Below are 23,990 nucleotides of genomic sequence, written 5' to 3' on the forward strand. Positions count from 1 at the left end.
TAAATTATAATGGATTGGCAATAATATTATTAACCCCTACTTTACAGATGAGGAAAGAGAGGCACACAGACATTAAGTAACTTGTTTATGGACACATAGCTGGCAAGTGGTAGATTTGGAATGCTAACTAATGAAGTCTGGCTTCAGAGTCTATGTTTTATCCTATTTGCTAATTGGATTTTTTTTTTTTTAAACAAACCCACTAAAAATGTACCACCCAGATGATTTCTTATAAAAATTGGATTCCCATTTCTTATTAAGGTCTATTTTAGGTAGGAGGCACTTTGCTGTAATTCTTCTTTCTCAGTTCTGATAAGAAGGAGAAAAATAAATATTTAACCTTTCAAAAAAAAATATTTAACCTTATTTAGGATCTTTGTTTTCTCAGTTTAACTGTTGCCTAAGCAGAACTTTATATTTTCCTTCACTGCCTATTTCTGGATGATTTTGGATATTATGCTGTTATAGCACCATAGACTGTCTTGAGTGACATTTATTTGGGGGATTTTTATTCCCCCCAAAAGTATGGTGTTTATATAACCAAAAAAGGAGCATCAAAAAATCTCCAGTTGGCCCACCAGTGAACCGTGCCAAGTCTACAGTTGAGAATTTGTGATCCCTTTTTTTTTTTCTCAATTAGTCTTCTAGGAGGTTTCAATTCATTTTTTATTTTCTTTAAAAATTTTACTTTCAAGTAATCGGACTTATAACCCCGAGATCAAGAGTCTCATGCTCCACTACTGAGCCAGCCAGGTGCCCTTTATTAATTATTCCCAGAACCAGCTCTTATCTTGATTTTCTTTACTGACTTCTAAGATTTCATTAGCTTCTGCTATCATTTTTATTATCATTATTATGTATTCGATACATTTACTTATTATTTTATTTTTACTTCTTTCCTTCTACACCGACTTTAATTTACTTCTAGTTTCTAAGGTGGAAACATAGATCATTGATTTTAATTTTTTATTTTATTTTTATTTTTTTATTAACATATAATGTATTATTGGCCCCAGGGGTACAGGTCTGTGAATCGCCAGGTTTACGCACTTCACAGCACTCACCATAGCATGTACCTTTCCCAAAGCCTGTAACTCAACCACCCTCTCCCCACCCTCCTCCCCACAACCCTTAGTTTGTTTTGAGAGATTAAGAGTCTCTTCCGGTTTGTCTCCCTCTTCATCCCATCATGTTTCATTTATTCCTTTCCTACCCCCAAAATCCTCCACCTCTCAACTTCCTCATATCAGGGAAGAGCATTTATTTTTAAAACTTTACTCCTTCTAATTCAGACATTTAAAACTAATTTGCCTTCAAATACTGCTTTAGCTGCATACAGCAAATTTTGATTTTTTTTTTTTTTATCATTTAGTTCAGAGTATTCTAAAACTTTCCTAGTGATCTCTTCTTTGACCATGGGCTATTTTGGAGTATGTTGCTTCATTTCCACATATTTGGAGATTTTCCAGATTCCCTCCTACTATTGATTTCTGATTTAATTCTGTTTTGAACATAGAATATATTCTTTATACTTACAGCCCTCTGAAATTTACTGAGATTTGGCATCTGGCCCACCATATGGCTTGTCCTGGTGAATGTGCCAAGTAAAATTTAAAATATAAATTCTGCCATTGTTGGGTATAGTGTTATATAAATGTCAGTTAGGACAAATTCGTTGCTCAAGATCTAGTTTACTACTGATTTTTAAATTCGTCCTATCAATTACTGAGAATAAAGTATTAAAATCACATGCAGTTGTGAGTTTGTCTACAAATTTAGTGATGCCAGTTTTTGTTTCATGAATTTTTGAAGATTTGTCATTAGGTGCACATACAAGTTGGGTTGTTATGGCTTCTTAATCAATTGACACTTCAATCATTATTCAATGTTCTTGTGTATTTCTAATAATAACTTTTTGATTTGAATTTACTTTGATACTAATATAGCTAAACCAGCTGTTTTATTACTAGAGTTTACACGTTCTACCTTCTTCTATCCCGGTACCTCTCTGTTTAAAACATTTCTTGTACATGGGGCTCCTGGGTGGGTTGAGCAGCAGACTGGGTTTTGGCTCAGGTCATGATCTTGTGGTGGTGAGATTGAGCCCTGGGGTTGGGCTCTTGACTCAGCATGGAGTCTGCTTCAGATTCTCTCTCCCTCTTCCTCCAGTTCATGCTCTCTCTCTAACAAATAAATAAAATCTTTTTAAAAAGCCATTTCTTGTAAATGACATGAAGATGCATTTTATTTTATTTTATTCCACCAAAGACTTGAGAAGACCTCTTTGCAGATTTCTGGAGCTCTTTGTCTGCACAGTTTCCTCCTCTCTGGAACTCTGTTCTGCAATTCTAACCACTTTGGTCTCCAAGATCATATTTCAGGCTCCTCAACTAAGCTAGACCATTGGGCTCTGCTTTATCTCATTTTGTCATAGTTCATAAATGGTTCAGCTCATTTTCTCCCCTTCTCTCAAATATCACACTCACATGCTATTGTGCAGTATTTTGAAGACAGTGATTTCATATCTTTTGTCCCGTTTGGAATCAAGCTACATTGTCACAGCAAAGCCAAGTCCATAATATAGATGACTTATAAGAGCCAAGTACAATGTTGAAACATGTTATTTAAAATTTATGATTTATTTCTAAATCTAAGTATCATTTTATGAGTTGTATTGGCAAACAATACAAAGATTGCCTACAGAGAAATTAACAAAATGATGTAAACTCTATGATGACTCAAGAAGTATGATCTAACTTGAGTGCATTACTTAACCTTGACTCCTAGCTTATCAGGGATGGTAACTGGGACTAATGTCTGCTCCTGTCACCTGCCCTTGCTACCCGTAGCTACCATGCATGAGCGTATCTTCATCCGCATTGGCCAGGCGAGTTTCCAGATTGGCAATGCCTATTGGGAACTCTATTGCCTGGAATACTTCCAACCTAATGGCCAGATGGAAAGTGAGCAGACCACTGGAGGAGGAGATGACTCCTTCAACACCTGGTTCAGTGAGATGGGATCTGGCAAGCACACCTTCAATACCTTCTTAGTGTTTGTAGACCTGGAACCCACAGTCATTGGTAAAGTTCACACTGGCACTGACTGCCAGCTTTTCTACCCTGAGCAGCCCATCACAGGCAATGAAGATGCTGCTAATAACTATGTCTGAGGGTACTACACCACTGGCAAGGAGATCATTGACCTTGTTTTGAACCAAATTCAGAAATTGGCTGACCACTGCATGCAAAGCTTTTTGGTTTTACACAGTTTTGGAGGGGAACTTGTTCAAGGTTCACCTCCCTGCTGATAGAACGTCTCTCTGTCGATTATGGCAAGAAGTCCAAGCTGGAGTTCTCCGTTTAGACCCCCAGATTTGCACAGCTGTAGTTGAGCCCTACAACTCCATCATTACTACCCAGGCCACCCTGCAGCACTCTGATTGTGCCTTCATGGTAGACCACGAGGCCATCTATGACATCTGTCATAGAAACCTGGATATTGAATGCCCAACCTACAATAAACTTAACCACCTTATTAGTGAGGTATTTCTTCTATCACCACTTCCCCAGATTTGATGGAGCCCTGCATGTTGGTCTGACAGCATTCTAGACCAACCTGGAGTCCTATCCCCACATGCACTTCCCTCAGGCCACATATGTTCCTGTCATCTCATCTGCAAAGCCTACCATGAACTGCTTTCTATAGCAGAGATCACCAATGCATTCATGCTTTGAGCCAGCCAGCCAGATGGTGAAATGTGATCCCTCCATAGTAAATACCTGGGTTGCTGCCTTTTGTACTGTGGTGATGTGGTTCCCAAAGACATCAGTGCTGCCATTGCCAAGACCAAGTGTACCATCCAGTTTGTGGACTGGTGCCCCACGGGCTTCAGAGTGGACATTAATTACCAGCCTCCCACCGTGGTACCTGGTGGAGACTTAGCCAAAGTACAGCGAGCTGTGCGCATGCTGAGCAACACTAGAGCCATCGCTGAGGCCTGGTCTCACCTGGACCACAAGTTCCACCTGCTGTATGCCAAGTGTGCCCTTGTTCATGGGTATGTGGGGGAGGGCATGGAGGAAAGAGAGTTTTCTGATGCCCATGAGGACATGGCCACCCTTGAGAAGGATTATCAGGATGTTGGTGTAGATTCTGTTGAAGGAGAGGGTGAATAAGAAGGAGCAGAATACTAATTTCCATTCCTTTCAGCCCTACAACAGGTCACACTCAGAATTTCAGCTTCTACATTAGTGGACAGGCATTAAAGCTGTCTAATTAGATTGCTTCACTTTTAACTGTGATCACATCTTACTTTTCCATGTCTACCTATAAGGTTTTTCCGTTTTCCATCGTGTCTCAAAGTAAAGGCTTTAAGAAAAAAAGATTATCAAACTTGGCCCTACTATCAATAGAACACAAATAATGTAAAATCATGATTATTATAAGGCATTTAATAATTTTCCTGAAAAGGTAGAAAAATAAATTGTATGTAATATATAGTCAATTATCATTTGTGTATATCTTTATTTTATTACTTAGTGAATATCCCTGGCCCTCCAATAGGCCCATCCAGACACATAAAATAATTAAATCCAGGGGTGCCTGGGTGGCTCAGTGATTAAAGCCTCTGCCTTCGGCTCAGGTCATGATCCTAGGGTCCGGGGATTGAGCCCCGCATCGGGCTCTGTGCTCGGTGGGGAGCCTGCTTCCCCCCCCACCTCTCTACCTACCTCCCTGCCTACTTGTGATCTCTGTCTGTCAAATAAATAAATAAAATGTTCAAAAAAAATTAAATCCAGTTATCTGTGACATTGAGCCAAGTTTCAATTGTGTTAAAACAATCTATTTTACAGATTATATATATATATATATATATATAACATATATATATGTGTTTTTCAAGGTGAAAACAAAACACATTTTATTTAATACTTCATTAACTTGATTTTAAATATTTAGACATGTGTTATGTAGGCCTCTATGTGTTCTCTTGCCTCACTCAGTCCTGCTCATGTTAGGGGTGGGCCTGTGGGAGAAGGGGCACAGTGACCAAATTTTAAAAGTTAGGTATCATATGGAAGATTTGGCTTATCTGAGAAAGCTGAATCCAAAGCTAGTTTTAGGAAGGTAAGTAAGCAACCATATTTCCACTGTAGATTCTGCAGAATCCTAGCATCCTGAAGGCACAAACATTTCAAAATTTGAAATGTTTTCATATTTACCTAAAAGACTTAAGCACTGGGTGTGGTGCATAAACAGTGAATCTTGAATTTTGAATCTTTTTTACTGAAAAAAAAAATTAAATTAAATTAAAAAAAAATAAAAGACTTAAACTCCTCTGGGACAACTACACACTTCTGCATGACAGAGTCATTTTTACGCTGAATCCTTTTGAGATTTTCTCTATCTAATTCTGTTGTTTACCTGATATCTAGCAGCAAATTACTAATAGTGTGGGCTTCAGGAACTATTTCTCAGTAAAATAATAATAATCTTAATAATTACATAATGAGGGCCTGATTTGTGCCAGAGACTGTGGGAAGAGTTTTAATGTAGATTATTCTAATTACTATAACTTGAAACAAGGAAGTTGTCCCATTATACTGAGGAAAAAAACAGAGCCTCAGAGGAGTTAAAAAATTTGCCCAAGATCAAGGATGCAAGTCTACATTAGTCTGACTCCAAAGTTTATTATTTCCAATATTCTAAGAACATCAGGTGCTAAAATTCTATGACTCAGCTTCTCCTTATATATATGAGGATTAATCAAAATTCTGTAAGTTTCTGAGGCCAGTTAAATTCAGACATAATAATAAACATTTTATTTAATTTGCATAGCAATTTATAAGGGGGTCTTGTAATATCAGTTACTATAGAATGATGGTAGACAGTAGAGACAGAGTGATGAACAACACAGACACAGGGCCTGGCTCCTTGGTGTTTACATTTCTTACAGGGAAGACAAACATTAAACAATTAATTACATGACATTTAATTATTATGGTTATAAATGCTGCAAAGACATCGCTGACCACTCTGGCTAAAAGTCTTGGTGGGTTGGAAGGCAGACTATCAAATATTTAATAATCTAGGGTCAAGAGCCAGAATCCCTGGAATCACGTGATTTTTGAAATGAAAATACAGGAGTCAATGTCATGCAAATGAGCATTTATAGTTAGAGGCAGTTTAAATAGGATTATAAAGATTAAAGGGAGCTGACCAAGCAAGACCCGGAACCAGACTAAAAGTAGCCTACTAAACAGGTAATCCAATGTGGCTCTGTTCTTTCCATCAGTCAAGGTTACTGCAGGTCCCAAGAAAAGAAATCCATGGATAGATGGGCTAGGTCAAGCTCATCACACTTTGGAGGGGAAAACAAAACAAAACAAAATAAAGCACACTCTCACCCTTTGAATATCCTAGTATGTACGTTTAATGTGTGAAAACAACATTCCTATTTACCTTCAATTTCAGCGGAGATAATTTTCCCGTGGCAGTCTTCCGGTCTAGTTCTTCTCCTCCCCAAATCTTAGAGCTCCTTGTAAGTGCTTCCTCAGCTCTTAACTATCTTGTATTGTAAAAATCTCTTCTTTGGTTATTGTCTCTAAGGGAAAGGCTGTGTGTTCTCCCAGACCTTCAAACAGTGCCCAGTACAGTGTGGTGCTTAGGAATTATATGTTGAATGAACAAAGGAACACTTGAACAAATTCTATGCCTTTACGAACGATTAGTATTTCACATTGTTAAGTGCTCTACACACAAAAAACAGATTTTCATTAAAAAAAAAAAGAATTATTTCACTTGATCATACTTTACTAGAATTATATAATAAATTATTTAGAAACAAGATATAAATAATGGTTCTACAGCTTTACATAAGTTAGCTATTAATAGCTGCATGTACCTGGCTTCCAGGAGTCCCATGACAACATATCGAGGACTGGTAAGACCTCATCCATGGGCAGCGAAGCTTTAGATGCAGTCTAAGAGCTCAGAGAAAAGGGAAGGAGAGGGAGAGAACATTGACTGTGTATACCAAAAGTGTGTGACACTCTATAACCTTGCTCCATTTATCTTCACAAAAACCTAATGAAGTAGGCATTACATTTTCATTCCACAGAGGAAATGGAAATTCAGGAAGATTAAGTCATTTTGTCTCTAGACTACACAGCTGAAGAGCATTACCTGGAGAATTGGGATAATAAAAAGTTCATCCTTTTTTAAAAAAATATTTTATTTATTTATTTGACAGACAGAGACCACAAGTAGGCAGGGGGGCAGACAGAGAGAGAGAGAGAGAAGAGGAAGCAGGCTTCCTGCTGAGCAGAGAGCCCGATGCGGGGGTCTATCCCAGGACCCTGCGATCATGACCAGAGCTGAAGGCAGAGGTTTTAGCCCACTGAGCTACCCAGGTGTCCCTAAAATTAATTAACTGTGGATTTGGAGGGGGAAAGGTAGAAGAAAGAAGTGTGAGAGATGGTAAAGAAAGGTGCATTTGAGATAAAACAAACGAGTCATTCCAAAGAGGTAAAGAATTGTGTGTGTGTGTGTGTGTGTGTGTGTGAGAGAGAGAGAAAGAGAGAGAGAGAGAGATGGAGGGAGAGAGAGACTGGTTGAGGGATTTGATTTTGAGGCAGGAAAATATTTACCCTTAGCCCAGAAGGCTGACCTAAAGCTTGCACAGTTTGGATGAGGATCAAGTATTTGCTATTTGCTACATTCCTTAAGGGTCTCACCACTGCCTGTATATTTCACCAAGAGTTAATATTGAACGGAATGATAAGCAGCACAGGAATCTTGCAAAATTAGTTTTAGGCATGGAAATTCAAAGAAATTCAAAGTAATCTGATACTTCCTGCATGCCCCCTTCTCTTTGATTACTAAGTCAATAACCACCAGCCTCAGAGGGCAAAATGTGCAGGTCTTTCTGCCCAAGGGTCCTGCCCCTGTACTACTTAAATGAACTTAGTAAGTTGCACTGTAAATGTCTCAAGAATTCTTTCTGGACCATTGCGCTCGAAGACCTCGCATTAACATTCACTGGGGCAAGAACTGTTTTATAATCACAAGTTCTGTGAAGTTTCATGATGTCAACTGGAAGTTAAATGGGCAGGAGGAAGAAATTTTGATTAAAATTATTGCTCCAACTATTTAATTCATTAAATCATTTAAGAAAGTTTCAAATAAGAAACAATCCATGAGAAAATGAATATTCCATGAACAAAGTCCCAGTCTCATCATCTTGTTTTATTTTCAGGTGTATTTGTTTTAGTTTTATCTTTCACATAAGAGATAGGTCTAGAGAATGCAAATTGGTGCAGTCACTTTTGAAAACAGTGTGGGTTCCTCAGCAGGTTAAAAATAGGGCTACCCTATGACCCAGCCATTGCACTACTGGGTATTTACCCCAAAGATACAGATGTTGTGAAAAGAAGGGGCACAGCTACCCCCATGTTCATAGCAGCAACGGCCACAATAGCCAAACTGTAGAAGGAGCTGAGCTGTCCTTCAACAGATGAATGGATGAAGAAGATGTGGTCCATATATACAATGGAATATTACTCAGCCATCACAAAGGATGAATGCGACCACAGGGATGGAACCGGAGGGGATTATGTTAAGAGAAGTAAGTCAAGCAGAGAAAGACAATTAGTATATGGTTTTGCTCATATGTGGAACATAAGCAATACCATGGAGGAAGGGAGGGAAATCCGAAGGGGGAGAAATCAGAGAGAGAGAGACGAACCATGAGAGATTCTGGACTCCGGGAAACAAACTGAGGGTTTCAGTGGGGAGAGGAGTGGGGGGTTCTCTTTGTGTGTCTCTTCATTCCTTACTATCCTTTCTATAGGTGATTTCAATATTTACTACCATTTCATGCTTTTTGAAATGTTTTCAATTAATTTCATAGAGATGGGTTTAAGATACCTCTGTGTTATGCAAAGCAAGGGGTTTATTTTCCTAAGCAGATTATGTAATTCTGCTTAAAGAGACTGACACACCCAGACTGAAATTAAAATAATAAGCATGCATTGTAAAAAAAAAAAAAGAGAGAGAGAGAGAGAGAGACTGAAACAATAACATTTTAGCATAAAACTAAATTGTGACCTAAGTGACTACATTGGTTAGTTTGGAGGAAGTGTGTAATGGAGTGGTTTTATCAAAAACACACATTCTAACAGTTTAAAGGCTAGGTGTTATAACTAAGTTACAAAAAAGTGGGCTAAAATAGTATATTGGTAACATACTGGTTGAAAAATTGAAAGAAGTCAACAAATTACAAATGACAGTTGTTTACTTAATGTTATACAGTCAAACAGGTAACCAGATTTTCTGGAAATTATACTGGCAATACAAATTTGAAGTAATAAAAATGGTAATACACTTTATTCTAGTAATCTCATTCCTAAGAAAATAATAAGTGATCACAGTTGTACATAATGATTTAAAAATAAGAACATTCCTTTTGAAAAATTTATACCAGAAGAAAAATGTCCAATGAAATTGAAATCTATCCATAAATTATGTAATAATAGAATATCATAGAATGTGATGCAGTCTTTGAAAGGACACTTTTGGGTACATATTTAGTAATAAAAAATAAAAAATATTATAATATTAATAAAACCAGAATAATTTTATATAAAAACTACATATGAGAGTATGAACCAAAATGTTAATATTGATCATGATAAGAATATGAGTAAGGTAAACCCATTTTAGTTTTATTTTCTTCCTTTCTGTAATAGCCATGTTTTATGAAACATATTTTCTTTTATAATCAGAAATTAAATATTACTTTTAAAATTCTAGAACCTGGGGCGCCTGGGTGGCTTAGTGGGTTAAGCCGCTGCCTTCGGCTCAGGTCAAGATCTCAGGGTTCTGGGATCGAGTCCCACATCGGGCTCTCTGCTCGGCTGCTCGGCAGGGAGCCTGTTTCCCTCTCTCTCTCTCTCTGCCTGCCTCTCTATCTACCTGTGATCTCTCTCTGTCAAATAAATAAATAAAATCTTTAAAATTCTAGAACCCAAAAGCCAACTTTCCAAAAGAAAAGAGTACTCAGTACTCCGCTAATTTTCTCTGTCAGGTACCGTGGGGGATCTCCCATTTTGAGGACCTTGGAGCCCACTGGGTGCGGAGGTCATCCAACTGGAACGGCAAACATTAACTGGGTTGTTCAGCGACTAATTACTCAGCAGGACATATAGTGCAAGTACTGGAGAAAGAAAGATGTATTTTGGGAGCTGATAGACAGAAATGAAAGCAGTTTTGCTAAATGGAGAGAATATTTCAGATTGTTCATGAATTTCAGTCATAAGCCAAAGTTTTGAGACTATGTAAAATTGTCAAATGTTGCACTAAAAATTCTTAAGGAAAATTTTTTTTGGTCATTAGAATAACACTGAGATGCTAACTGGCATAACTTAATGTTTTTTGCACAGCTGAAGTAAGAACTATCCTTTCAGGCAAGCTCAGACTCTTTATCTCTTGGTCAGGTATGTTTCACACATGCAATTCTTTCACAAAATGAATAAATAATTCACTCTATATTTTAATAGTTTTTAATAGTTTTAATAGTTTTTAATAAGATCGCACTGTATTTAGAAATTTAATCATATATTGCAAAAAATCTAAACAATTCCTTCTTTTTTTTTTTGAAAAAGATTTTATTCACTTTATTTGTCAGAGATAGAGAAAGCACAAACAGGCAGAGCAGCAGGAGAAGCAGGATCCCTTCCAAGCAGGGAGCCCCATGTGGGACTCAGTCGCAGGACCCTAGGATCATGACCTGATTTGAAGGTCGACGCTGAACTGACTGAGCCACCCAGGCATCCCTAAACCCAAACAATTCTTTCAGGATTATAACCCTGGGTGAATTGATAGTGTAACTTTAATAAAATCCATTAGGCACTATAACCCTTGGCTAACTTCACTTTCAGATTTGTCAAGAGGTGTAGCTCTGAGCAACCCCCTTTTATCTCTAACTCATACATATTAATAAGCTCCGGGTCAAGCTAAGGATAATGGTGATTTGGTTGCTGTTATTTTCATCCGTATATAAATCCGCAAATCCAATAATGACCCATGAAAATCCTCCTTTGCCAATGCCACAGAACTGTTTCTTTCCTTGGGAATGATTAGGTAGGAAAACTAGCCATTTGCACATAATTACAGAAAAGAAAAAGACCAACAGATTTATTATTTAAAATAATTAGGAACCGGATTTTGACAATGTCAAGATTTATACTCTATCCCTGTTTATTTTGGATATGCCATTGACTTCCATTTCTAGAAGACAAAGATATATTGCTTAAGCAACCAAAGGTAAGAACCCAGTAGTAATTACTGTTGTATTTTCACATAATGCTTCTACCTCTGTTTTGATTTATTAAAATATCAGCATTTGCTTTGTTTTCTGTCTTACGTACTTTCTATTTACAGCTGGTGATTGCTTGTATTTTTCACCGACAAGTGAATATTCTACTAAAATACACTTTTAGTTAAACATAATAATAAATAAAGACCTGGTAATAGGAGTCTACTAATCTGGATATCACAACACAGTAAATACCACATCCCTTTTGCAAATTTCAAGTTCATTTTTAGAACTCAGAAACAATAACTTTGGCAGATTTGTCTTTCTGCAAAGGAAGTACCATATACTGGGGTTTCTTTCTCTTTCCAATGTTTGGAGATTGAACACCATTAAATTCATAAAATCTTAATAAAAAAATTAACTCCTGAAAATATGAGCTCGTTGAGAACTTCTTAAGTTTTAGGTACTTTATAAACTTATTATAGCACTCTGCATACTCCCTTTTAGAGATAAATAAGTGGTTTAAAGAGATTAAGTTGGTTTCTGAAGGCAAAGTATTACTGTTGTGTGATGGAGCCCAAATTGAAATCACCTTACCTTCTTTTCTTAATTCTCCATGATAGACATGTATATTTTAATTAGACTTTTTGTTACTGTCATGTCTTATTTTATTCTTTAAAATATTTTATTTATTTATTTGACAGACAGAGATCACAAATAGGCAGAGAGGCAGGCAGAGAGGGGGAAGCAGGCTCCCCACTGAGCAGAGAGTCCAATGTGGGGCTCCATCCCAGGACCCTGAGATCATGACCTGAGCCGAAGGCAGATGCTTAACCCACTGAGTGCCCCAGGCACCCCATCATGTTTTGTTTTTATAAATTTAAAAACTACTCTTTAGGGGCACCTGGGTGGCTCAGTGGGTTAAGCATCTGCCTTCTGTTAGCGTCATGATCCCAAAGTCCTAGGATTGAGCCCCTCATCAGTCTCCCTGCTCAGTTGGGAGTCTGCTTCTCCCTCCGCCCCTCACCCCGATCACTCTCTCTCGCTCTCGCTCTCTCTCAAATAAATAAATAAATATATATATAAAATCTTAAAAAAGTTATTCTTTATCATTTTTTGTTGTGCGAAGGTTACAGGATTATGAATTCTTGCCATTTCATTCTATATTAGAGAGTTAGACATTATTAAACTAAGTTTCTAAAATGTTCCTATCAATAAACACATGTCTTACAGTTGGCTTTTTACATTTCAATCTTTTTGTTTATATACCCCTTAATTTGTTCAATTACATTCATTCCTTCTCTTGGCATTCTTTCCATATACATCTTTCACTTATGTTTTTGTTGGATCAAGCAGGGAGATGAAAGAGGATAGGGTGAGGTGGGAGTATCAGAATAACTGGAAATAAAAGACCTGATAGTTATTGATTATACTTTATATACCATAGAGGATTACACCCTCTTTTCTCTACACTTGAAATGTTTATAAACTCTGATCATAGAATAATCTCAGTAAGGCAAAGAAGTACACAGGCTGCATTCTCTGCCCACAGTCAAAGTTAGAAATAATAAGTGAAGTTTAAATTAAATGCCTTACCCCTTAGAAATAACAAAGAAAAGAAAAGAAAAAAAAGCAGGAATAGGGTTGGCGGGGAAGAATAGTCAAATACGTCTTTAAGTAAAGATAACAAAATAGCGATTCCGATCTTTGTCTTTTTCAAGGAGGTAATTTTTAGGCTGTGAAGTCAGTATGTGTAAAAAGTCTGGATAAAATAGATTATTTTCTACAAAAACGAATGTCTAAATTTTATTTTAATTAACTAGTTAATTAATTAAAAGATTTAATTTATTTATTTGACAGAAAGAAAGCACAATTAGGCAGAACAGCAGGCAGAGGCAGAAGGAGAAGCAGGCTCTCCAGCAAGCAGGGAGTTGGATGCAGGACTTGATCCCTGGATCCAGTGATCATGACCTGAGCTGAAGGCAGCTGCTTAACCAACTGAGCCACCCAGATGCCCCAAATTTCATTTTAGAAGTAAAAATCAAATTGATGAAAAATTACAGGCAAAATTGAAAGAAGGGTCCAAGAACTACTTCCAAAAATGCCACTTATAACTTAAATATTTTTTTACTTATTAATTATTCAACAAATATTTATTTAGTACCTATTGTGTGCCAGTCACTGTCTTATTGTGTCCCCATCAATAGGTCAAAGGAATAAATCCATATAATGCCAGAACCTTTCCCCTTGGGAAAGAGTACATGGGAACTGGGCGGCCATATTGTAAGTTTTGGCTGTGGCACTAACCAAACCTTCCACAGCTGGTAACTACATCTCTTAAAGGAAAAACATAGTGTACCTTCCCCTCAGCAGACAACTACCGCATGAAGATTTCGAGCTATGCTATGAACTAGGCAAATATCGTCAAAAAAGGTACACGGCCTACATTCTCTGGCTACTCTTTATATGGTACAAGTGTTTATAATTATACTAATGGTTCTTAAATGTACAAACGTTCCAAAGTACCAATCTATTTAGCTTTAATTCATATAGATTTAATTGATGAGAAGGCAATTGATAAATTTCAACATCTATTTTTGATAAAATAGGAAATTAGTAATAAAAAAGCTTTAACATAAGAAATACAACTTATCTGAAATCATGGGCAAAAATAGAAGAAATTCTAGAGACTGAAATAAGACAAAGAGTGCTGATATATTATCTAACATTGTTCTATGATTTCTACTCAACCCAGTAAGACAGGAAAACAAAACAAAGTATACAGTTTGCAGAGATAAAATTAATATTACCCATGGATAATATAATTGTCTACTCAAAAACTTCAATAGATTAATTTAAAACTATTAAAACTAATAAAATGTTCAATAAGATAATAGGCTACAAAAATCAATGTATAAATTAATAGTTCTATAAGCTTGTAATGACTAGTCAATACAATAAAATTAGGTCTTATTTACAAATAAAAATTTAAATTTGTAGAGTGTATTTAATAGGAAATTTGCATTGCTTATTTAGAGGAAATTATGGAGTCCAAATAGATTTTTTAAAAGCTATTGATAAATCAGATGTCCCTTGATATATGATTTTTAAAGTTTTAATATATAAAGCATGTTGAGTCTCCCCAAAATTCATACATCTAATTAAATCTCTTTTTAAAACACATTGCATTCTAGGGAACATGATAAAATTATTCTAAAGGCAACTGGGAATAATAAATATACACATTGTACTGTCATAGAAATAGCTATTTAAACATAGTCATTAAAATGATGATGGAGTGTAGATGTTTATTACCACTACATGTAGTGTAGACATAGTATTCATGCAGTAAAAGAAGTAACAAAAGTAAAATAATTTTTTGCATTGTTTATTTTGTGCTAGACGTTATTTAAAATACTATAGACATAAAACCAGTGCTCATTGGTGCCCGCTCTCAAGTCTGGCGGGAAAGACACAGCTATAAATGCATCATAATAAAAGAATGGCTCAGTGCCCTGATGCTAAGTACTACGTTCTATGTGAGAGACGAGGGGAGCCTCAGGCACCCAGGCATTCCAATTCCAGCCGTTAGAAACATTTGAGGGGTGACTGGGTGGCCAAGTGGGTTAAAGCCTCTGACTTCGGCTCAGGTCATGATCCCAGGGTCCTGAAATCCAGCCCCATACTGGGCTCTCTGCTAAGCATGGAGCCTGCTTCCTCCTCTCTCTCTGTCTGCTTCTCTGCCTACTTGTGATCTCTGTCTGTCAATAAGTAAATAAAATCTTAAAAAAAAAAAAAAGAAATATTTGATTTTTTTCTTCTTTCTTTACCTTTATCACATGGTGTTTCCTTTGCCAAGATTGCTCATTTCCTTTATGCCTAGAAAACTCCTAATCACCCTCTAGGATCCAGTTCCATATGCCCTGCTTTGGAAAGCTCTTTGTGAATCTCCCAGCTGTACAGAGTTGACCTACACACATACAAAATTGTCCTTTTAGATTTTTATTACTTACAGGGTTCTCTTTGCTAACTTCTCGAGGGCCGGAAGCCTGTCTTAATCAATAATCCGTCCTTTCTTGTCTCTCTCTCGCCTTCACACCTCAGCAAGCTACATGGGGCTGCTGATTACATAGCTTGGGTTCCGCAAATGTTGAGAAGCAGAAATAGTAAATGCAGATTAGAATGTTATCTGCAAATTGTTTGCAAGGAAAAATATCAGGACTCTTAATGTGTTCCTTTTGGGTATAAGGTATACATTTGTAAGAAAAGGAAAAAGATTATCCTAAATTTCAAATACTCCTTGTGACTGACAAATCTCCGTGTGATTAGAGTCCAGGGGACCTCAAGTGCTGGACTCTAAGTATTTATTTGCCTTTTTATATGTTTATTCACCTTTATGATTTCCATAAAAAGTTTGTGTTTGTGTTGTCCCAGGGCACAGACAGAGAAAAAGGAAGTCACTCGTCCTTCAGAAGCGTGGAGAACCTCGGGAAAGTAGGACATACACAGGCAGCCATAGATACATATATACAAAGAAGTAAGTACTTAGGGCCAAAGAACTTATTTAAAATATAGTCAATACATGTATTGATATATATAATATATATATTAATGGTTGATGAAGTTACAATAGATTTTGTAGAAGATGGAACTCTAGGACTTTCCCCAAACACCTCTCATCAGTATGCATTTCCCGAGGAATTTTACTGTGAAACAGGTATTGGGGTGAGATATCCCAACGTAAGAGGCAAGGAAACCTTCAGTTAATCAGAATTTATTAATTTTGGGGGATCAATTTTGAGAATTCTGAATAGTGTCTGATTCAAAGGAGAAAATGGAAAGATAACACATTAAAGCCTCCAAGCATCGCAGGAAGTCTTTGTTCTTATCCTTGGTTAGTAGAACACACTGATTTTATGTCTCTCTCTATATATCTATTTATTTATTTATAGAGAGGGAGAAAGAGAGAAAGACAAGGGGCAGAGGGAGAGAGGAATCTCAAGCCAGATACAGGGCTTGATCTCATGACACTGAGATCATGACTGAGCAGAAATCAAGAGTTGGACGCCGACTCAGCCACCCAGGAGGCCTGAATGTATTAATTTTAAAGAAAACTTTCTTCAACGATCTAGGGTCTTGCAACGCCCCAACATCATAGTATATATGATTTTCGTGTTAAAATCAATTTTCAAAATGTATTTAAAAAACACTTCTAGGGGCGCCTGGGTGGCTCAGTGGGTTAAGCCTCGGCCTTCAGCTCAGGTCATGATCTCAGGGTCCTGGGATCGAGCTCCACATCAAGCTCTCTGCTCAGCTCTCTGCCTCTCTGTCTACTTGTGATCTATGTCTGTCAAATAAATAAATAAAATCTTAAAAACAAACAAACAAACAAACAAACAAAAAATTTCTTGTCAGTGGGAATGTAGTGGTGAACAAAACAGAGTTCTTTTGTTCTTCCATGCTTACATTTTCTGGCATTTAAACCCCTCTGTTATATCACTATTTTCTTGTAAAATGTTTTGGCTAAAGAAAGAAGTATTGGAAGATGTTTTTGGTTATTTAATGGTTTTGTTCTTGACTTGTGATCAATCGAGATTTTATGTTATGATGGCTACTTTGTAAATCGTCTGTGGATCGTGAAGGTAGCGATAATGAGTATGAGAGCCCTCTTTGGTGAAATTGTTTCTCCCTGGGAAAAGAATGTGTTTTTCAGAGTTGCTAACAAGTGACTCAGTGAGTCTGACAGGTCCCTGTGCGTGCTAAGGGCAGATACAGCAACAATGTTGTGTCAGCTCTGCTTTCATTTTCATAGGAACTATGCCTTGCTTTTAATCCTATAAAGATAATTATTAAATAGTTGTTCTGACCAATGTGGCCTCTCAAAGTAATAGTTCAAGGGAGGAGGCATTAAAGAAAGACCATTTGTATCATTTAACTCTTGTCTCCATGAGAAGGTTGATGGTTGCCTCTCTGAGCTTGGGGATGATGTAATAATATCATCAACTTCCATCTGTAGAACCCTTCAGTATTGCTTTATATATATTTTATTATTTTTATTGCTTTGTATATATTGATTTGTTGTTTTTGTTAGCTCCCCGGAGAGAATCATTACAATGGGTAGGGTGGGCACTCTCATCTCCCTCTTACAGGGGAGGGAACAGAAGCTTAGAAGGATTTCTGCCAAGGTCTCGCTGGCAGTTTGGTGAAGAGCTAGGGTGGAGCCCAGGTCTTTGCCAAGCAGGAGGTGGCTGTTTGCAGGCACGGGCTGCCTCCCGGCGGGGTAGCCCGTAAAGCCTGTTTTACATGGTTACACAACTCCAGGAACATCATTAAATTTGAAGCCACAACCATAGCTCTGCAACTAAACAGTAAGATTGGGCAAGGATTGGAAAACATTCTTTTTTCTTTCTTTCTTTCTTTTTAAAGATGTGTTTATTTATTTTAGAGACACAGAGGACACACAAGCAGGGGGAGAGGTCCAGAGAGAAGGAGAGAGAGAATCTCAAGCAGATTCCTTGCTGAGTGTAGAGCCCAATGCAGGGCTCAATCTTACGACCTTGAGACGATGACCTGAGCTGAAATCAGGAGTTGGCCGCTTAACCGACCGAACCACCCAGGCATCCCTGGAAAAGATTTTATTTATTTATTTATTTATTAAGATTTTATTTATTTGTCAGAGACAGAGGGAGAGAGAGCGAGCGAGCACAGGCAGACAGAGAGGCAGGCAGAGGCAGAGGGAGAAGCAGGCTCTCTGCCGAGCAAGGAGCCTGATGTGGGACTGGATTCCAGGACCCTGGGATCATGACCTGAGCCGAAGGCAGCTGCCCAACCAACTGAGCCACCCAGGCGTCCCTTATTTTATTTATTTTAAAAAATATTTTATTTATTTGAGAGAGTGTGAGAGAGATCACAAATGGGGCGGGGAAGGACAGAAGGAGAAGCAGATTCCTGACTGAGTAGGGAGCCTGATGCAGGGCTCTGTCCCAGGATTCTGGGATTGTTACCTGAGTTGGAGGTGGAGGCTTAACTGACTGAACCACCTAGGCGCCCTGGAAAACATTATTTTATTCTATTTTTATTTTATTTTTTAAAAATATTTAATTTATTTATTTGACAGAGAGAGAGAGAGAGATTACAAGTAGGCAGAGAGGCAGGCAGAGAGAGAGATGGGGGGAAGCAGGTTCCCCGCTGAGCAGAGAGCCTGATGTGGGGCTTGATCCCAGGACCCTGAGATCATCACCTGAGCCAAAAGCAGAGGCATCCAGGCGCACCCCCCCCCTTTTTTTTTTTTAATTTTTGTTCTTGCACAATATTCTATTTAAAAACATTATTTTTTCCCTTTAAAAAATAAATTAGGGGTGCCTGGGGGGCTCAGTTGGTTAAGTGTCTGGGTTAGAGCCCCAGATTGGACTCCCTGCTCAGCAGGGAGTCTGCTTCTCCCTCTTCCTCTCTCCCTCCACCCCTCACTGTATGCTCTCTCTCTCAAATAAATAAATAAAATATTTTAAAAAATAAACCAGGAGTGGGGCGCCTGGGTGGCTCAGTGGGTTAAGCCTCTGCCTTCGGCTCAGGTCATGATCTCAGGGTCCTGGGATCAAGCCCCGCATCAGGCTCTCTTCTCAGCAGAGAGCCTGCTTCCTCCTCTCTCTCTGCTTGCCTCTCTGCCTACTTGTGATCTCTCTCTCTCTGTCAATAAATAAAATATAAAAAAATAAAAAATAAAAAATAAATAAAAAAAATAAACCAGGAGAAAATACAGAACAACACAAAGAAGAAAGTAAAAACACTAATCATCTTTCCACTAAAAACTTAACATGTTTAACATTAAGGTGTTTATCTATGCACATATACATAATTTTTAATAAAATGAGATGATACTATAAATATTATTTAATGATCTGTTTTTTCTGCTTAACACTATATCATGAACATTTCTACAAGTTGTTTAGTGACGTTCTTTAGAGAAAAAATATCCAAGTTTATCCTTTTATTATAAAATTAATACATGTTTATATCTAAAGTTCAAACAATATAGAGAACAACAGACTAGTTCAGAGGTAACTGTTGTTTACAGTGTCGTCCATATAAGTTCTGGACTTTTCTATGAAGTCTGAATTTTACTAGTTGCATTAACAGATTAGACTCCTGATGGAGAAGAGAGCATCATTTATTTTTAAAGGTACATATTTCTTTTTTTTTTTAAGATTTTATTTATTTATTTGACAGAGAGAGATCACAAGTAGGCAGAGGCAGGCAGAGAGAGAGGAAGGGAAGCAGGCCCCCTGCTGAGCAGAGAGCCCGATGCGGGACTCGATCCCAGGACCCTGAGATCATGACCTGAGCCAAAGGCAGCGGCTTAACCCACTGAGCCACCCAGGCGCCCTAAAGGTACATATTTCACTTATGAGAGTCACTATAACAAATAACATACAAAGCCCAAACACATCATTTATAATAATCTTTTGGAACTTTCACACAGAATTCCACTCTAGAAAGCACCTATATCCAGGAATTCTATACAGAGATGGATCATCTTCGGCCATCTGCGAATAATTTAGCAGTGCAGGTGTTCTGACCTGCATAATACATAACCATCCTTGTTTAAAGTTGATACTTTAAAGTTTGCATACTGGGCCTGGGTGGCTGAGTGGGTTAAGCCTCTGCCTTTGTCTTGGGTCATGATCTCAGGATCCTGGGATCAAGCCCCACATCAGGCTCTCTGCTCAGTAGGGAGCCTGCTTCTCTCTCTCTCTCTTTCTCTCTCTCTGCCTGCCTCTCTGCCTGCTTGTGATCTCTGTGTGTCAAATAAAAAAAATAAAATCTTTAAAAAAAATGAAAAATAAAGTCTACGTATTACGTCAGCCTTGCAAAATGAATTTCTCAGTTCAGTTTTCAATTTTATCCAGAAGTAGTTTCCTGCTTAGGAACTACTCAATACAGTCTGTGATAGATCATAACATAGTAGTGATGGTAGTTCAGTGGGATTACAGGAGTGAGATTGCTGTGTAATCTTTGTAATTATACATAAGTAAATATGTATGTGATTTAAGGGACTTACAAATTAGTCAAGTATGCCAATGACATTAGTAGATGACAGAATTTTATCTTGATTTTAGCAAGGTAAAAAAAATGCAGTTAATAGAGATGCAGGGGTACCTTATTCACTTAGGGGACAGTAATAATGCCTGATGTCTAGCAGGCATTTGTTAAATATATGTTACATGTTAAATGGACCAAAGAACCCAACTGAAGAAAAATTGGCCAAGAATAGTAAAATCTAATTTATGAAGAAAGCCGAATAACCAATAGGCATATGAGAGTTTTGCAACTTTACTCATAAATGTGAATCAAAAGCACGGTGCAAACAAGTTTGCACTCATCAAATTGGGGAAAAACCTTAAAATTTGGCAACATGAAGGGTTGGCCAGGATGTTGGGGACATGACGTGTTTGTATAATGTATAAAATGAAGTTCAACTTTGGGCAGCACTTTGGCCAGCCCCACTAACCTGACACTAGAATAAACAATTCCACTTCTGGGTATAGACTTAAGAACGACTCTCGCACAGGTGTCTAAGGAGGCATGCAAAGGATTTTACTACAGCACTGTTCACAATAGCAAAAAAAACCTGGAAATAACCTCACTCATTAATAGAAAGAGGAAACACACATAGAAAAAGGGAGCAAAATATGATATACAGAGTCTGCAATATTTACAAACAGTATTGTAAAATGTGTATATTAGCATAAATAATTTTAAACATAATTTTGAGTGAAGAAAGCAAGCTGTGAAATTATACACAGATGAGGACACAGCTCCATATGCTTTAACATGTCCCAAAGTATAACGTGATTATGGAGGCTCAGGAAGCTGGTTGAAAGGAGGGAAGCTGGTCTGCTAAAATACACCCCAAATTTACAGTGGCGGCTGCTTCCGGGAGGTAGGGAGGGGGGACCGCAAGAACGGGACTGGGAGGGGAGAGCTTCTTATGGGGCTTTAACTTAAGGTATAAAGCTTTCTTGTTTTTCATAAGCCATAAAAGGTGTGGACATAAATTTGACAAAAGACGAAAGGTCACAATTAATTCCTGGTGGTGGAACCACGGATGATAAAATTTTTATACTGTTTCACATTGTAAAATCAAGGTCCCTATGTGTACCTGGTAAGTCATCAATTTACAAGACACAAAATTTAAAAAGTACAAACTACTCCCTTTTGCATTCCTATTGCCCAGTCCTACCCATGGTTCCCTTTCTTAGAAGCAAGTAATCCCTGGTATGACATTCTTGTTACATCTCTCCCTCTCTTCACACACACACACACACACGCATACACATGCACACACACATGTGCGCGCACACACACACAGACGCACACACATGCGTGCACACACACAGACGCACACACACACACATAATACATATATCCTTTTCTCCTGCCCCTGGTAGTGTATTATATCTTGGAGGACTTTCAATACCTGTTCATACAGAAGTGCCTTCTTATTTTAATGACTGACTGCAGTCTATTTCACCCTATAGGACATCTTTTTGGAAGGAATAAAAGGATAGGACGGGAGGGAGAAGAGGGGAGAGAAGGAAGTTGGGACCCTGCTGCAGAAGAAAAATAATTCAGTAGACAATGGTGAAAATCTGGAAGGTTCTAGAATAGGAACATAGTAGTTTATGCTCCTTTCAAGGATTAATTTGGGAGTACTCCGGAGGCTGGATTGGAGGGAGGGTGAGGCTGGGGATGAAAAAACCGGCTAAAAGACTGGTGGAAGACAAGGGGTAACAGGCCCCCGACAAATTTCGGTGGTAATTAGGAGGAAACAATGGGCGTGCGGGCAGGAACAGACGCAGAGCGGAATAGGTAAGATTCGATGAAGTGCCTGGCAGGAGGGAAAGAATCCCAGATGACTAATTCCGAGTTCTAAGGGAATTGAAGTGACTGAAATTTCAAACAGCAATTCTGCGAACAGAAATAGGAATGTCTGGAAGAGCTGGCTTGACAGGGCAGGAGGAGAAAATCTGCAGGCGCACTGGACACAGGGTCTGAAGGGGGCGCTTCGGAATTTAAATGGAAGGGGAGGGACAGAAAGTCGGTGGAATGAATTAATGAATGAGCCATAGCAGAGGAGCTGGGGAATGTGCGCAGAGCTGGATGAGTGAATTGGGAGATACTGGCCTAGAGAAGAGGTCGAACTTTTATTTATTTATTTATTTTTATGTAAGATTTATTTATTTGTCAGAGAGAGAGAGAGAGCGTGCACAAGCAGGGGGAGCAGCGGGCAGAGGGAGAAGCAGTCTCCCCGCCCAGCAAGTAGCCCAATTTGGGCCTGGATCCCAGGACCCTGAGATCATGACCTGAGCCGAAGGCAGAGGCTTAACCCACTGAGGCACCCAGGCATCCGGGGGTTGAACTTTAATGCAAGAAAATGGGCACACGTCTGGGCACCTCAATTCCTGAGCAGTGCAGGATGCTGTGTGGGACTGTACGCAACACTAATTTCTGTGTATGATATGGAAGATGTATCCTTTGTGGTACTATTACTACAGATGGAAAGACCCAGGGAAAACAATTGTAGGGGGCCGGGGCTCCCACGCTTAGGAGCTGTTCTGTGAGGGGGAGGTACATGTATAAAGGCCTCCAAAGGCTGAAGGAGCCATAGGACCAAAGAAAAAGGCTGACAAGTCCAGCCTGACAAGAAATGGCTTATTAAGGAGACTTCTGGGCAGAAGTATGTCTTGGGCCTGTCTCAGCAACCCCACCTCCCCTGAGACCTGCTTCTCTAGCCCTAGAGGCTGGGAGTGCTGCCGGTCTACGGAGGAGAGAATGTTTAAAAACAGGTGTGTGTCTTCCATCCAATTACTAACCAGACCTGAACCCGCTTAGCTTCTGAGACCAGATGAGATCGGGGTGAAATAAGTCAATCAGAGAAAGACAATCATCATATGATCTCACGCATATGCGGACTTTAAGAAACAAAACGGAAGATCATGGGGGAGTAGAGGAGAAACTAAAGCAAGATGAAATCAGTGAGGCAGACAAAGCATATGAGACTCTTAAGCATAGGAAACAGACTGAGGACTGCTGGAGGGGAGGCGGGTGAGGGAGGGGGTGACTGGGTGCCGGGCATTAAGGAGGGCACGTGATGCCATGAGCACTGGGTGTTATATAAGACTAATGAATCACTGACCTCTGCTTCTGAAACCAATAATACTTCATATGTTAATTAGCTAAATTTAAATTTTAAAACAAGTACAGGTGTGTGTCACAGTCCTATCTCCAGAGCAAATCAAGGACATTATGCCAAGGGCATGCTTAAGGGTGAGGGTAAACAAAAAGAAAGAATGTGGGGTGAGGGGCTGCGCTCCAGAAGGCTTTCGGGTCACAGAACGGTCACCGGGGTGGATTTGTCCAAGATGGCGCTTGTCTGGTTCACCCGGGAGCTTTGGTGGCCCAGAATTTGCTAATTGATGGAAAAATGAGATTCACAACCACACTACCTTTCCAGTGTGGATCATCAGATCCGAGTGTCCTTACAACTCCAACTCATGGCACCAGGATTTATGGATTGGGAGGAAGTGCTAGAGAGAGGAGACAGGGAAGGGGAATTCAGGAGAGTTTGGGGTCCTGGCAAAGATGATCAGGAGTCGTTCCACCACCATTC

The 23,990-nt window shown here is 38.7% G+C and overlaps 1 protein-coding gene and 1 pseudogene across 3 annotated transcripts in view; both read left to right on the forward strand.

Moving 5' to 3' along the window:
* Nucleotides 1–23,990, forward strand: part of CNGA1 (cyclic nucleotide gated channel subunit alpha 1) — a gene marked incomplete at its 5' end in the record, with an annotated part of 48,803 nt that overhangs the window by 1,132 nt on the left and 23,681 nt on the right. Inside the window, 2 exons of one of the 2 annotated variants that reach the window (XM_082728373.1) lie at nt 11,271–11,328; nt 15,755–15,857. Of the gene's footprint in view, nt 1–11,270; nt 11,329–15,754; nt 15,858–23,990 lie in introns of those variants that run through there. The other variant, XM_082728375.1, reaches the window with a different exon arrangement.
* Nucleotides 2,855–4,240, forward strand: LOC309863493 (tubulin alpha-1B chain pseudogene; annotated as a pseudogene). Its single transcript has one exon. The product of its transcript is annotated as a tubulin alpha-1B chain pseudogene (transcript).

Source organism: Mustela nivalis (genome assembly GCF_964662115.1).
Source record: "Mustela nivalis genome assembly, chromosome: 4".
In the NCBI taxonomy this organism is placed as follows: domain Eukaryota; kingdom Metazoa; phylum Chordata; class Mammalia; order Carnivora; family Mustelidae; genus Mustela; species Mustela nivalis.